The sequence below is a fragment of the Bos indicus x Bos taurus genome, chromosome 21 (assembly GCF_003369695.1).
Source record: "Bos indicus x Bos taurus breed Angus x Brahman F1 hybrid chromosome 21, Bos_hybrid_MaternalHap_v2.0, whole genome shotgun sequence".
In the NCBI taxonomy this organism is placed as follows: Eukaryota; Metazoa; Chordata; class Mammalia; order Artiodactyla; family Bovidae; genus Bos; species Bos indicus x Bos taurus.
The window spans coordinates 61,601,118-61,614,855 of record NC_040096.1 but is presented as its reverse complement, the minus strand read 5'-3'; positions in this window follow the sequence as shown (position 1 = coordinate 61,614,855).

Sequence of the window (13,738 nt, the reverse complement as noted above, 5' to 3'; positions counted from 1 at the left end):
AAGCATGATCCTAAAGAATAATTGAATACTCAGACACAGAGCAAGAGAGAGGGCGGTGGGGGGAGCTTTAGGAAAAAAAAAAAAACCTTTAAATACAGCACTTCTCTCTTTTTACGTGGTATTAGAATTATGTCAGAGTGAAATTAGCCACCCTCGACCCGTTATTTCAATTCAGATTACGACTGCCTCTCATCCGGGTGTCAGACTTGGCATCGGAGTCAAATCCGTCTGCCGAGGAGTGACATGTCAAGGGTGACAATGACAAATTGTCACTAAGTGAGGAATAACACGTGACAGGGCATGTGTCCGTAATGAGGCATGTGCGTGCCAGGACGCCTCGGGACGCACGGGGCTGCGGGCAGAACGCTGGGAGCGCTCCCGGTACTGCGTTCTCATTAGGGCTCCGCGCCTCCTCGGATGGGGGCTTCCATCATTACAATAAATAAATAATAAATAAGCTCCTAAATGAACAACGCACGGACAAAGCTCTTTCTGTTTTGTTTTTTTTTTTTTTTTAAAGGAAATCCAAATGTTTGTGATTTTTTTTTTTTTTTTGAGGGCTTAAAATAAAAAGACCTTTCTTTGTGACCTTTTCTTCCACATTCATGATTGGTTTCTTTGTTTCTTCCTTTAACTCCACCAAGATCAAGGAAATCCACACTCCAGAATGAAATGATTCTACCTCTGTGTGTCGGTGCAAATGTTTCTGTGAGCACGTTGAGAGTCCATTTTCCCAAGCAGAGGCCAACACACAGACGTTTCACAGAAGCACCAAAACAGCAGATCTCCTCTTGGTCTCCAGTGCAAATGACTGTCTTTTGACCCCAAGCAAAATGCAAACTGTGAGAGGGAGAGAGGGAGAGAGCAAGCAAGCAGGTAAGAGGTATCATTATGAAAATTAGATCAAGAGGCCACAAAAATAGGAAGCAGTAAGAAAGGGAGATAGAGTCCCCTATTGTTTCGTTTCTTTTTGTTGTCTCTAATTTCCCATACGATATCTCTGGAACTGTTTGTCCTAATGCACAATGATGTTTTTATACCCAAGTCACAGGGATACATAAAGAGGTACTCTTGGGTTTTATTGGGTGATAGATAGAGGAATGAATGGATGGATGGATGGGTAGATTGGAAAATGGGTGAATAGATGGACAGTGAATGGATGGTTAGGTGGATGGACGGATGGGTGGGCACAGAGGTAAGATAGGAAGTGATGAATTCACAGGTATGACTGGGACAGCTCCTTGAGGGAGTCAGATGTCATGTAACAGCATGGCTGTCCAAGGCTGTGAATAACTAGTGAAGGCTCTCAAGTTGGGAGTGACACGGCCAGATCTACGTGGTGGAAAGATCACACTGGCTTCAGTGTATGTAATCAGTGTGGGTGGATGAGAGTGGAGACAGGGTGACCGGGGAGGAGGCTGCAGAAATCTTCCAGGTATGAGATAGTAAACCCTGAGATAAAGTGCTGGAAGAGATCAGAAGTGGACAGATATATGGGGCATTAGAGAGAAATAATCAGCAGAAGCTGGTTAACTGGTTGAATTTACAAAATGGAGATAGAAATTTTAGACTTCTCCAAGGTTTCTGGTAGCACGGTGGAGCCAGTTGCCAACAGCAGCACAGAGAAAGAGCAAGTTGTAGCAACATTTTATAAATGTTGAAATCTCAGCAAAAAACAACCAAAAAAGTGGATTTGGGAGCCTTCAACACATTAGTGGGAATTGAAGTTGCAAGAGTGGAAGAGATTCCTGTAATCAAAGACTATATTTCTGCAAATTGGAAAGGACCCAAGGGGAGTGACACGTGTACATTTCTGTAGTACACTTTCTCTACATACAGATCTCCATTTTTTTCAGTGGGATCATATTCTGTAATCTGCTTTATCTTTCTCAGCAAAAATATCATAAACATTTTCCTTTATCCTTTTTCTTTAATCCCATTGGCAATGGCTGTTTCAATTCATGTCATGAATAACTGAATATATCCCCTTGTGTTGGGCATTTAGGTTATTTCTCGGTTTTCAAGATTATAAACAGCCTCCTGTAAATTTTGACTCTAATGTATTGATCTTCTTAGCAAAGTTTCCTCAGAGCTCCAGTGTGATTAAAAAAAAAAAGAGGGGTGGGAGAGGAGAGGCATGGAGAGCTGCAGAAAGCCCAGATGCTCTTTATGAGAGTCTAGTGGTGGGAGGTGATTTGGGGATCATACACCATCTGGGCTGCGGGGAAAGATGCAGATCCCTCAGGGGTTCTCCGAACAATTTCTGTCTGCATCTATAGCTCCACCAGTTTCAGGGAGCCTCTCCAGGAAACTTCTTGGTCAACCATTCATTTAGAAGTCCCTTACAATAATTCAAAAAGACACAGGCACCCCAGTGTTTATTGCAGCACTCTCTACAATAGCCAAGACATGGAAGCACCCTAAATGTCCACCGACAGAGGAATGGATAAAGAAGATGTGGTGCATACACACAACGGAGTATTACTCAGCCACAGAAAGGGATGAAATTGGGTTATTTGGAGAGACATGAATGGACCTAGAGTCTGTCATACAGAGTGAAGTAAGAAAGAGAAAAACAAACGTTGCATGTTACACCTGATCTTAGCCAAAAGGCCGAGAAGCAATCAAATATTGTATATTAACACATATATGTGGAACCTAGAAAAACAGTACAGATTAATCTATTTGTAGGGCAGGAACAGAGACACAGACGTAGAGAACAAACGTGTGGACACAGGGTAGAGAAAAGGAGAGTGGGATGAATTGAGAGAGTAGGATTTACATATACACACTTACACGTGTAAAACAGACAGCTAGTGGAAATCTGCTGTATGACCCACGGAGCTCAGCTCAGTGCTCCGTGATGACCTAAAGGGGTAGGATGGGGGGAGGGGGAGGGAGGTGACATGTGTATACTCGTAGCCGATTCATTTCATTGTACAGCAGGAGAGAACACAATACTGTAAATCAACTATGTTGTTGTTGTTCAGTCGCTCAGTCGTATCTGACTCTTTGTGACCGCATGGGCTGCAGCACACCAGGCTTCCGTGTCCTTCACTATCTCCCAGAGCTTGCTCATGCCCATGGAGTCGATGACGCCATCCAACCATCTCATCCTCTGTCACCCGTTTCTCCTCCTACCTTCAATCCTTCCCAGCATCAGAATCTTCTCCAATGAGTTGGTTCTTCACATAGGTGGGAAAAGTATTGGAATTTCAGCTTCAGCATCAGTCCTTCCAATGAATATTTAGGATTGATTTCCTTTAGGATTGACTGGTTGGATCTCCTTATGGTCCAAGGGAGTCTCAGGAGTCTTCTCCAGCACCACAATCTGAAGGCACCAATTCTTCAATGCTCAGCCTTCTTTATGAAGGCTCAGTCCACTTCAATTGTACTTCAATTTAAAAAGTCACTTATGAAATTCAATACCCAAATATTGGTGCATTGATTCTCACTGTGACTCACGGAAGTCAGCCAAAGTAAACAACCTAACTGCCTCGTGACTGAATGCAACCAAGTTTCCTTTTTGATCATGCAAAATACCCTCATGTCCATCGTGGGTCTGTAGGGGACTCTGCTCCATACAGTGCCTCAGGGACCCAGGCTGACAAAGGCACTACCATCCTGGAGCTTCAGTATTTGGAACATCCTGCCTCGTCAGTCACTACAGTGAAGAGAGAGAGATTAGAGGATCCCGCGTGGGCTTTCCCCAGTGGGAAGATGCACATACTGTGGCTGTTCTCAGTCCCTGGGATAGAAAACTCAGGTGACTATGCCTAACTGCAAGGGGGTTGGGACATGTGGAAAGAGAACTGGACTATCAGAGGCTTTACCACCTCTGCCGCAGCCTACCCTGCTACAACAGACTATGTCACTGTTCCGTGAAATGCCCACTGTATCACAGCAAAAAGGATTTGAGACAGCCTCAGTGTCCTTTACTAGGAAACTGGTCAAATGAATCTTACAATCATCCAGGTTGTCACAGAGCACCAGCTTTGGGTTCCCTGCATCACACATCACACTCCCACTGGCTATCTATTTTACATATGGTAATGTATATGCTTCAATCCTATTCTCTCAAATCATCCCATCTACAAAAAGAATATATATATTTTTTAAATATTTATTTTTTTTATTAAGCTGTGCCAGGTCTTGGGTGCAGCGCTCGGGATCTTCAATCTTTGTTGCCGCATGTGCGATCTAGTTCTTTGACCAGGGATTGAACCCTGGGCTCCCTGCATTGGGAGCAGAGTCTTAGGCACTGGACCAGCAGGGAAGTCCCCAGAGAATATATTTTAATCAGAAAAAAAAGAAAAGAAAACACGCTTGCATCAGTAGGAAATAATCTCAAAATATATTATGAAGTAAAGAAATGAAAATGAAGAATGGAAGGTATGGAGCCATGCCATTTGGTAGAAGGGGGATATACATACAGCTAACTATAGATGGATAAAGAGTCTGACAAAAAAAAAGCTGGTAACATTGGCTGTCCTTAGGAAGAGGGTGAATGGCTGAGAAACTGGCAGGTCGGACCATGTTCCCGGCTTCCCTTTCCCACCTTTGGAGCATTGAGCCATGTGAATGCATGACCTATTAGCAAGATTTCTAAATCATTTTGTAAAAACCTTTACTTAAATTTGACTTCCAGCCTCCCCTACCCCTGCAAGAACTTGGACACACACACACCCGTGAGCCCAGCCGGCGCTATGAGAAGGTCCAGGCTGCTCTCTCACATCTCTACGGATCTCCTGTGCAGCCACCAGGTCTCAGCTGTGGCCGCCCACAGCCCTAAGCAGGCCGCTTTCCTCTGAGCCGACTCCTTCCCATGGTCATCGCTCACCCATCCTGCCCTCTGGCCTCAGAGGCAGGCTGCTGCCTTTTCCATCTGACATCCCTGATTCAAGGCTTTCGGCTGTTTCAAGGCATCAAGGAAGCCTGGGGCGAAACAGAGAGAATAGAGCATCTGCTTCTGGACACCCAGGTCCCTGGGGACCACAGACCCTGCAGGACGCTGCTCCCACCTCCACGCCAGGGGCGCTCAGCCCACACCACGGGAGCACGCCCTGAGCCGCTGCACTTCCAAGCCCAGGAAGCCCAGAGTCGACGCTCCTCCGTGGAACGCCCACCTGTCCAGCCGTCATTTAGTTCCCAAGGTGGGCCTCTCTGCAGGATGACTGACAGCGGGGTCAGCCACTCCCACCGGGGGCGTGGCCTCGCCCTCTGGTCCCAGCAGGTCAAGAGCCCGGGAACCATCCCACAGCTGTGTCTGGCAGGTGTGCAAACGCAGAAAGACTCACCTAGGAGGTTCTCCCCGACGTGGCAAAAGTGTGGCAACCAGCGTGGGCAGATGCATGACAGACCAGGGCGGCGGGAGAAAGCCTGGGACTCTTGCAGTAGGCTTGCCAAACCCAGCCCTGGCAGGGGTGAGTTTCCCAACGAGAGAGAGGCTCTCGAAGGCTTTGGTCCACCTAATTAATTTCAAGTGTTTGGGGAAATCAGGGCAAATATGCTGAAGACGAATCCCAGAGCTCCCATTGGGCAACTGCTCACCCTCCTCATTTCCCCCTTAAGTCTAGTTCTGATGCAAATGCATTCCCTGCCAGCCCCTCTCCTCCTCTAAGGGGCCCCCCTTCAGCTCCCCCCACCCACCCTGAGCTCAGTCTCCCTTTCCTGCCAGGAGCATCCCCTGGGGGAGGTCTCCCCTGCCAGACCTCAGACCACAAAAACCGTGGCGGCCCCAGGCTGCCACCCTCCTGCGGGCAACAAGTTAGTCCCTGTGTTTCAGCGGCGTAACCCAGTGGGGAGGAGGGTCTACCTGCCCTGCGTGACTGCGAGGGTCCCAGCTCTGGGGGAGGCAAATCCTGACCACGTGCTGGGCGCCATTCTGGGCACTGGGGAAGGGGCAGTGAATAGGACAAAAGACTCCCTTGTCATGGGGCTGGCAGAGGAGACGCACCACAGTAAACAAGCAAACATGAAGACTGATGAATGTCGAGAACTGTAACAGACTGTGACACGCTGAATCTGGAGTCCCTGGGATGGGGGTGAGGGGTCAGCAATGGAGGTGATGAGCCGGTTAGGGCAGTGTGAGCGCAGGCATGTTCCCAGGAGGAGATGACCCGAGGGCAGAGAGAGGGGAGCATGTACACAGACCAAACATGAATGTAAGCTGGAACATTCCAGAAACTGGGGGAAAAACAAAACAAAACACAATGCCTGGAGCAGCGTGAGCCAGGAGACAGGAGCCCAAGAGGCAGAGAGGTGGGGGTGGGGAGGGGGGCTGTGCGGGGATTTTAGCCCAAGGACAGCTGGGTCATGGGAACATGTGTGAGACGCAAGAGCTCAAACTGCACTCGAATTTAAAATTTTCGGTCATCAAAGAGCAGAAAGACAAACCACGGATACCCGCCGTTCACATAAGCAGCCAAGTCAACAAATCAGAACGTATATGAAGAAGGTCTACAAATCAGTAAAAACAAACAAAAAGGGAGGCACCGGGCAGGGACAAGTGAAAGGAAAGACTCTGAACAGAGTTTTCACAGACGGAGAAACACCAAGAGACCACAGGCGGGCACTGAGATGGTCCGCCTGGCAAACAGCTGGGAGGTGCCAACTCGCTGCCCGTGGGTTTCAGTTGTGCAGGGCCCATAGCGAGCACACACTCCATCAGGAATCGACTGGGCCTCCTGGTGGCTCAGCGGTAGAGAATCTGCCTGCAACTCGGGAGACCCGGTTTTGATCCCTGGGTCGGGAAGAGCCCCTGGAGAAGGGAATGGCAACCCACTGCAGTATTTTTGCCTGGGAAACCCCATGGACAGAGGAGCTAGTGGGCTACAGTCCATGGGGTTCCAAAGAGTTGGACATGACCAAGCAACTAACTTGACTTTGACTTTGTGTGGTTGTTTAAGAATAAAATCAGAACATACTTTTTCAATTTGTATTTATTATTTCCTTCAGATGGCTACTGAGACGTTGTTGTTTAGTCACTAATTTGTGTTCTTTCGCAATACCCCCAAAAACATATGTCCAAGTGCTAACTTCCAGAACTTGTGAATGGGCACCTACTTAGAATTAGGAGTCTTCATGGGACTTCCCTGGTGGTCCAGTGATTAAGACATCGCCTTCCAGTGCAGCGGATGTGGGTTCAATGCCTGGTTGGGGAGTGAAGATCCCACATGCCTCATAGCCAAAAAACCAAAACATAAAGCAGAAGCAATTTTATAGCAAATTCAATAAAGACTTTTTTAAAAAAATGGTTCACATAATACTTTTTAAACATTACTAAAAATGAGTTAGGAGCTTTCACAGATGGAATTATGTTGAGAATCTCCATACAAGAGCATCCTGGGGTTAGGGTGGGCACTACTTCCATGACTGGTGTCCTTATAACAGGAAATCATAAGGAGACTGAAGGCCCAGAGAGGCCTGGGGAAGATGGGTGATGTGCAGACAGAGACTGGAGAGGCGCTGCCACAAGCCGAGGATCCCCAGGAGCCCCATTCACTGGAAGAGACGAGGAAGATGATCCCCGATGACACATTCATTTAGGACTTCTGGCCCCCAGACCCGGTAGGAAACAAAGTCCCATTGTTTTAACCCACCTAGCTGGTAGCCCCAGGAAATGAGGTTCAGTTGACATGGGATCTACCACCAGCCAACAGTGGGGATTGGGCTTTATTCAGAATTCAGGATGGGGCTGGCACATTGTAACTCCCAGCAAACCCACCACCTAGGTCCAGACGTGTTTCGTGTAGCATTAGCAACTCTGGCCTTGGCATGGTGGCCTCCCCATGTGGGCTCACTTTTCCTTCTGCTTCTTCTGCACAGCATTCCTAGGCAGAAGGAGACAAATAGCTGCAGGTGGGGAGCCCTTTGCTGGTTCTCATCCCACATCCACCATTCAGTACTGTGCGGTCATGGATCTGCCGTGTCCCTCCCTGGGCACCTGTTGGCCCATCTGCAGATGGCCTTGCAGAGAAATGAGTCAGCAATTAGACCTTTAAAATCCACCTGCAAAGGACTCTATCACGGGTCTGTTAGCCACAGACCACCCTGAGTTGTCATGTCACCATGGTAATAGCATCTAATCCCTGGGGGGAGGTGAGGTGGTTTCTGCATGTATCCGTCATCTAATGCTGCCATAACAAAGTACCACTCTGGAGCTACCAGCTGGGTGGGTTAAGTGAACTGAGATGCATTGTCTCCCAGCTCTGAAGGCTGGAATTCTGAGATCAAAGTGTCAGCAGTGTTCGTTCCTGCTGAGGAAAAGTGAAAATGAAAGTCGCTCAGTTGTGTCTGGCTCTTTGAGAGCCCGTGGACTATACAGTCCATGGAATTCTCCAGGACAGAACACTGCAGTGGGTAGCCTTTCCCTTCTCCAGAGGATCTTCCCAACCCAGGGACTGAACCCAGGTCTCCCATATTACAGGCAGATTCTTTACCAGCTGAGCCACCAGGGAAGCCTTATGAGGAAGTGAGAGGAAATCTGTTCCTGTGTCTCTCCCAGCTTGGAATCTCCAAGCGTTCTTTGGCTCATAGACGGTTTTCTCCTGGGTCTTCCCACTGGTCTTCTTCTGTGGGTACCTCCGTGTCCAGATTTCCCCTTTATGTCAGGATGTGAGGACTTCATTTTAACTCAACTGCCTCTATAAATGACTGATTCCAATGAAGGTCACAGTCTGGGATACTGGAGGTTAGGACTTCAACATGTCTTATGAGAGGGACACAATTCAATCTGTAACCTTGGAACAGCAGCAATAACAACAACAAAATGGGTTGATTTAGCTCCTCTTCACATCTAGCCAGCTAGAGGGTGCAGATCCTTCCAGAAGTCAGTCCACCGCTTGTCACAGGGGAGGTGGGAAGGGAGAAAAGAGCAATCAAAGGTGGTATTTGTCAGTCATGTGCCTGGCCATGCTCTGGGCTTGAATCCCCAGCTTCATCTTTCATTAACTTGGTGAACACAGGCAGTTTTCCTAAACCTTATAAGCCTCAGTTCCTTCTGCTACATGAGAACCAAAGTCAGGGTCCCCATCCTGCTGGGTGACTCTGAGAGTCTGTAAGATGTTCTAAGCACCTAGAGCAGGACAGGCACATGGGGTGCCCCAGATGAACCATAACTGTTACTGTTGCTTGTGTCCCCAGTTTCTTGCATCTTGTGGGGGTTCCCTTCGTGCGTGGGGAGTCCGTGTAAGAATTCAGAGAATATATAAATGTAAACCAATACGCTGGCATAATTTTTACAGGCGTAGAAATGACCACTCACCTTCCTCGCTGATGCAAATGACACATGTGCCTGTGGGCTGGAAAGATTGCCAGTTGCCGGCGCGTGTTTCCACCAGGGATGACTTCCATGGGAGATGGCAGCCCCACGGCTTCTCCCACTGTAGAGACTGGTAAATGTTTTATACTTATTTACAAGGCAGAGCAATTATGTGTAATTATTCCATAATGCAAACACATTATGAATACTTACAGCACCGCTTTCCCCTCCTCCTCCTGAGGAATCTGGCTGAACCGTGCGTGAAAGATATTTTGTGTAATTGAAATTTGGAACAGGTGTAAGAAGGGAAAAAGGAGCCTTCTTGATGGAGGTGAAGAGAACTGCAATCAGGTCTCCTGTTAAAAATCAGAAACGAGGGACTTCCCCGGCCGTTCAGTGGCTATGACTCTGTGAACCCAATGCAGGGGGCCGGGATTCGATCCCTGGTCAGGGAACTAGATCCCACATGCCACAACGAAGATCTGGTGTCCCACAACTGAGACCCGGTGCAGCCAAATAAATATCTTTTTAAAAAATTGGAAAGCTAGCCTAGGAAGGACTGGGGAGGGGCTCTGTTATGGAGGAATCCTGCATATGAGAGAGCATCAGACTCAATAGGCAGGGAAATCGAGACCTCAGAGGAAGAGGTCCCAGACACAGCGAGGCCACCCCTGAAAGAATCTTCATTTGATCCCTTGCCCGCCTCCCGCATGGGGGGTCTTGTTCACTGGTGTGTCCTTGTAGCCACAGCACCCCAGAAAGGTCTGGGCACATAGTAGGCACTCAATAAATGCCTGTTAAATAAGCAAGCAAAGCAATGAACACTCTCTGGAGGGAAGCCGAAGGGAGGAGGAATTAGTATTAAATGAGCGCTTACTATGCAGGACAGTCACGTGCTTACGTTCACTCTCACAAACACTCTTGGATCTGGGGTTTGACCCCAGTGTACAGGGGAGAAGCCTGGGATTCAGAAACACTAAGATCACAGAGGTACCGAGCTACAGAGATCAGAGTCTCGCTCAGGACTGGGCTCTGTCCGCCGCACCACTGACCTGTCTCCCACATCTAATATCAGCACCCTGATAAAAGAGGCATGCTGTCTGGGTGCCCAGAACATCTTAAGTCCCGCAACTGAACAGCACTTCCAAGATCAAAAGAGCCGTCAGACACAAACGCTGTTTTCAGAAAAGAAAAGGGAATCTGAGTAGCTGGGGGAGGCCGTTCATCAGGGGAGCTCATTTTCCCGACAGCTGCATGGAAACTTGAACTACAGCCTCTCAACCTGAACTTCGACTTGGCCTCATTCTATATCGAGTGGCGACAGTTTGCCATCTGTCCTGGGTCTGGCCTGAAGAGGACCTCAAAGGGCAGATCTCATCTCTTCTTGCTTGGCCTTGACATTCCAATCCGTCTGTTCTTACTTAGGAAACAATACTGGCATTTATGCCCTGACCCCTCACAGATGGCCGGTCAGCCGCCTGCTCCCTCTGTCCCTCCATTTGAGAGAGCTGGGAAGGGACAGTCACTTTCAATCTCGGGTGGAGCCGATAAAAGCCCTCATAGCTGGAATTAGACGGGACATGACAGACGACTCCCATGCACCTTTGCCCTAAGTGTCAGCTGGAGACGCCCCATGGAGACAACGTGGACTTGGGAATCAGACTGTCATCAGACCCTGGCTTCCTCCATGCTAACTGTGTGAACTTGGACAAGATCATTTAGTTCTCTGTTCAGCTGTCTTTAGCTTCAAAGATCGCCCCTTCCCCACTGGATTACTGAAGATTTAATTTAATGGGATAATGTCTGTAAATCACCCTGGCTCTGACACGGAAGGAGCTTCTTAAATAGTAGGTATTACTGTTAATAATACCTAGCGAGACAGCGAGTGCATCTTAAGCTAGAGAAGTCTCCAGGAACACAGCTGCAAATCTTTTCCTTTGTCGCACTAAGCTCTTCCCAGGACTCATCCAGAAAGTCAGTTCATCATAGAGCCATGAGAGATCTTAGAAGCAATTTGATCAGCCCACTTTACAGATGAGGACACCAAAGACCAGAGGAAAAGGATGCCAGAGCCACCCAGTGAGACAGTGGCAGAGCCAGGAGTGGAACCCCAGGTCCCCGAGTTCCCCGTCTTCACTTCCCCAAGCTCTGTATGCTCTGTATCAGTTACTCTTGCTGCATAAAAAATATCTCCCAAATTTAGTGACTTTAAACAACAACCACCTATTCTTATCTGTATTCATTTGCTGGGCTGCCAGAGTCAAATAATACAGACTGAGTGGCTCAAACAACACATCTTTTTTTTCTTCTTCTCATAGTTCAAGTCCAAGATCAAAGTGTCAGCAAGTTTGGTTTCTCCTGAGGCCTCTCTCCTTGGCTTGCAAATGGCCACCTTCTCGCTGGGACCCCTCTTGGCCTTTTCTCTGTGCACCCACATCCCTGGTGTCTCTTCCTCTTCTTAAAGGAGACCAGTCATATTGGAATTAGAGCCTCACCCTTATGAACTCAGTGAACCTTAATTGCCTCTTTAAAGACCTGATCCCCAAACATAGTCACATTCTTAGGTACAGGTTAGGACTACAGCATGTAAATTTGGAGGAGAGAGACATGATTCAGCTCATGGCAACATCTCTCACTGTTTCTGCAGGTTAGGGGGTTCGGAGGCAGTTCTGCTCCCAGTGGGCAGTTCTGCTAATGGTTTCTCTGGCTGTAGCAGTCAGATGGTGGCTGAAATGGAACCATGGGGGCCGGGGCACATGAGGACTCTCCACACAGTCTCAGGGCTCCACCAGGGGTCTCTCCACGAGGACTAGCTTGGGTTTCCCCTGGAGGTGGGATGGCTTACCTGGCAGCACAGGCTCTGACCCAGGTGATCAGCCAATGAGCTGTCAGGCAGGGCATCACTTTCGCCCCTTCTGTGGGTCACACGTTACGCGCTGTACCGGGTAGGAGACTGCACACCCAGAATCCATGTACACCCAGAACCTCGACATGTCACTTTATTCGGACACAGGGTCTTTGCGGATGTGATTAGTTAAAATGAGGTCCTAGACTTCCCTGGTGGTCCAGTGGTTAAGAACCTGCCTGCCAATGCAGGGACACTGGTTTGATCCCTGGTCTGAGAAGATCCCAAATGCCATGGAGCAACTAAGTCCACACGCCACACCTACTGAAGCCCATGCACCTAGAGCCCGTGCTCTGCAACAAGAGCGGCCACTGCAGTGAGAAGCCTGTGCACTTCAACCCCACTCGCGGCAACTAGAGAAAGCCTGTGCACTGTGATGAAGACCCAGCACAGCCAAAAATAAATAAATTAAAATTTATTTTAAAACATGAGATCCTACTGGAATAGAGTGGGCCCTCAGTCCAATATGACAGGGTGTCCTAATAAGGAGAGGGGGATTCACATCCAGAGACATGGAGGAGACACAGAGGGGAGCGGGGTGAAGACAGAGGCAGAGACTGGAGGGCTGCAGCCCCGAGAATCACCAAGGATGGCCGGCTGCCACCAGAAACCAGGAAGAGGCAAACAAAGAGTCTCACCTAGAGCCTTCGGAGGGAGCGTGGCCCAGCCAACACCAAGAGCCCTTGATGCTCCTGAATAAACATCAAGAGAGTAAATTCCTGTTGCTTTATCCAGTTTCGACAATTTGTTACCCAGCCTCAGTGAACCAAGACACAAGCCCACCCAGATTCAAGGGGAAGGGAATTAGACTCCAGCTCTGGAGGGAAGAGGTGAGGGTCTTGAAGAGCACAGATCTTCTTGCAGGGGCCACCTGTCACCAGTGCCATCTGCCCCAGACTCTGAGTCAATTAGACAACTGTGACTTAAGTCACAGGCCTCCAGACCCTCCCGAGCCAATCCTAGCTCTCAAGGGTGGACCACCCCCAGCCTGGGGAGCTCTGGAACCATTAAGATAGTGGTTGGACCTGGGGCCAGAATGAAGGCTGGCTCAGGTGGGCAGAGAAGCTGGGGAGGAATGGCCTCTGGACTAGCATGAAGCAAGTCCCCTTGAAGCCTGAATAGGAATGTTGACCAGGCAATGCCAAGAGTCTGTCTGAGCTTAAGGGAGATCTCATCTTTCCAGGGCCAGCTGGGGCTAAAGCGGAGGACCCTTCTGATTCTGGAGATGCTCTGCTGCTGCTCCTGGCTGCTCTCCTGCTCTCTTACCACCTCACCCTCCACTGGGGCCAGAAGGAACTGCATCGCAGGTTTTTGCATCACAAGTGCCAACCTTGATTCAGAGTGTTAGGGGTCAGGGCTGGGGGCCAGGGAGACCTACATGCTAAGACCAGTGCCCAGAGGTCTCAGCAGGAGATCCTAATCATTCCATCAATCGGGATGCTGTGTGTGTGTGTGTGTGTGTGTGTGTGTGTGTGTGTTAGTCACTTAGTCATGTCCAATTCTTTGCAACCCCATGGACTGTAGCCTGCCAGGCTCTTTTGTCCATGGGATTCTCCAGGCAAGAACACTGG